We start from the raw sequence: 3,420 nt of genomic DNA, 5'->3' as shown, positions 1-3,420 counted from the left end.
GCCTTAAACCTTGGCATGCTTATTTAATTTTCCTATAGTTCAGCTTTGTCATTTCAAAGTTGAGGATCATCGTGGCACCTCCTTCATAGGGCTATTGTAAGGATTAATTGCATTAGTACTGTAAAGAACTTAGAACATTGCCTGGCTTTTTGTAAGCATCCCATAAAAGTTATCTACTATTGTTACTATTCTTGTAATCCTTAGAGACTCAGCTTTGATATTACTTCCTTACATGAAATCTTTCTTCTCCCTTTCCCCTCTGGCCCATTCTCTCTGGCAGCATCATATTGTATTATAGCTGTCTGTTTTCTGGTTGGTCCCTCCCCTACATGCTTCTTGAGGATAAGGATTATGTTTAGTTATGTTTTAAGTAACTAACATAGTCTCTGGCATATGATAGGTACTCACTAAATATTTGTTGAGGGAGGAAAGAAGAAAGTGATAAAGGCAAGAAGGAAAGCCACAAAGTGGATCAGTTTGATAAAGTGTCCTTTCATGGATTGTAGTCACCATCCTCCAGGTCCCAAAGGGTCACTTGGTACTGAAGTCTTACCAGCCTAGGGACCAAGGCTGCCTGCCCTTCATGCCCTGTGTGAGACACCGCTTCTGCACTGCCTCACGTCCTCTCAACCTACCTTTTCTCCAGTCCCTGCTGCAGCACCCAGCACCCAGAGAAGTGAATCTACATTCCTTCACTTTGTAAATGAGTCTTTCAACTTTGAATGCATTTTAAAACTTTTTTCCTCTCTTTCAAGTCTTATGATGTAACCTTGAAACAGACTGTAGAAACTCTCTTTTCCTTAGTCTTAAAATATACCTTGAAATGTACTTTGAAACTCTGCTTCCCTCTCTTTCCCACCAGATTCTCCCTTGCACCATGGACACGTATCTAACTGTATACTTGTTAATAAATTCCAGAGGCTGATTTTACATAACAGCCAGGCAAGGAGACCCAGCTGCAGAATTCTCCTCTACTTGGAGATTACCTCATGACAGACATCTATAACCTGGCTACAACTGAGATGGCACCAGCCAGCACTCCAAGTGGACAACAACTCAAAATAACCCTTGGAAGAAGACATGCAGGCCTGTATCTTGTGATACTCTGGCATGGTTCTCATACTAAGTCTCCCCTTTTTATTTTTTATTTATTTTTAATATATTTTTTGAAACAGAGTCTCTCTCTGTTGCTCAGGCTGAAGTGCAGTGGTGTGAACATGGCTCACTGCAGCCTCAACTCCCAGGCTCAAGCAGTCCTCCCAACTCTTAGCCTCCAGAGTAGCTGGGACTACAGGTGTGCACCACCACATCTGGCTAATTTTTTTTAATATTTTTTGTAGAGATGGGTTTTCACCATGTTGCCCAGGCTAGTTTCAAACTCCTCGGTTCAAGCAATCGGACAGCCTCGGCCTCACAAAGTGCTGGGATTACAGGCATGAGCCACTGCACCTGGCCAAGTCTCCCCCTTTAAAATCCCTTCCTTCGGTCTAACACTTGAAATGGTCTTTTGGAGGCACAAGCCTGGCCATTTCCCAATTGCTAGCATTTGAATAAAGTTGCTTTCCTTTTACTTGCTTCTCATATTTTGGCTCTCAAGTCACGAGCAGCCAGACTTGCATTCAGTTACAACGTGGCTGCCCTGCATCTCATTCTGCCCTGGGGCTGCTCTTGCTCAACTTCCTTGGACATTGTTAGAAATGTATTTTGACTGTCACATATGCAAGTATGCAAGTGCAAGGGAGTTGGCATCTCATGGGGCAATGTAACCACTGCAGGACATGAACTAGTTGATAAATATTCGTCTCTTCTGACTCTTGAGCAGATGATTCTGAAAGGGTGATGAACTCATCCTGGCTTTCCACGGATCTGAGTTTTCTCTGAGTTAGCACTGGAAATCCCATGTTGCTGTTGGTTACCTTAATTCTGAAATGCATTCTACAGGACTCCTTAGGGGGTCCCAGTGAGATCAAGTTCCAGTTTCCCACAGCTTAATAACACACATTGTTTTGCCTTTTCCTGCATTTCTGGGATTACTTCCCAATATATACTGCCTTCACACAAGCTTGTGTCTTCGGCTCTGTTTTCTATGGGGAATCTAGCTGGTCTTTGAATTGGGCAATGCTGAGCTTATCTGTGCAGTGATGAGTGTTTCCAACTTTAGGAAACTTAAAAAGACAGAGGCAAGTGAAATAAGTCAGGGCCCCAAACAGCCAAATTATCACTTTCCTGATGTTGTTACAAAATTAATCTGGAAGGTATGGCACTGTTCAAAGATAGTGTAATGAAATATTTATTATAAGGTTTAATTGCTTGAACAGCCAGATATAGAAAGGACTGCAGACAGATAGTCAGGAGACTTAACTTTTAGTCCCAGTTTTAGTATTTAAAATCCCATGTGACCTTTGATGTGCTTCTCCTTGGCCCTCAGTTTCTTCATCTCCAAATTCTTGGCTGCCACTCTGCTAAGATGAAGTGTACAAAATTAGGAGGTTAGGCTAGATTTTGCTTTTACCAGTTATTCTATTGCAGCAGGTGCAGTTATACATGATGGGCAAAGGGTTGTGGGGTGTCAGGGGCCTTGTCCCTTCCTAGCGCCACTAGGGTTAATAGGCCTGGTGGCCTCTTTCATGTCCATTTCACTAGTTGAGCACATATTGAAGAAAGATTTTATATATGGGTCATAGTGGACCATGAAGAACTCCCAACTGATTTCCCTGACAACATTCTTTTTTTTCCTTTGAGACAGTCTTGCTCTGTTGCCCAGGCTGGAGTGCAGTGGCATGATTTCGGCTCACTGCAACCTCCGCCTCCCTGGTTCAAACAATTCTCCTGCTTCAGCCTCCCAAGTAGCTGGGACTACAGACATGTGCCACCATCCCTGGCTATTTTTTTTTTTTTTTGTATTTTTAATAGAGATGGGGTTTCACCATGTTGACTAGGCTGGTCTCGAACTCCTGACCTCAAGTGATCCACCCACCTCCGCCTCCCAGAGTGCTGAGATTACAGGCATGAGCCACTGCACCCAGACCCCTGACAAGATTCTCTAGATTCAACAATCTCAAATCTTCTTTCCGCAGTGCCAACTAGACAAGATATCAGGGCCAAGAATATTTGGCTCTGAGATGTAAGAAAGGTCTTTCTAATTACTGTAGAACTTGAGGTCATGATCATCACAGCCAGTGGTGTGCTGCTCCTACCTGCTTGTAAGAGCCAGTTGCTAAATATTCAGGAATGTTTCAAGCCAAACAACTACTGGTAGCTTGAAATCAGTCATGGGGAGAGTATTGACACCACAGAAATTGACAGATGCTACAAATCCATGTTCTCTCCACACCCACCCCTCCCTGAGCCAGTTTATCAGCAATTCCCCACATCCAGCTCTTAATACTGGAAGTTTTTTATCCAGGACTGTGGCTAAAT

This window comes from Pan paniscus, chromosome 10 (assembly GCF_029289425.2).
Source record: "Pan paniscus chromosome 10, NHGRI_mPanPan1-v2.0_pri, whole genome shotgun sequence".
NCBI classification, from domain to species: Eukaryota; Metazoa; Chordata; class Mammalia; order Primates; family Hominidae; genus Pan; species Pan paniscus.
The sequence above is the reverse complement of the archived record's forward strand: the minus strand, read 5'-3'. Positions refer to the sequence as shown.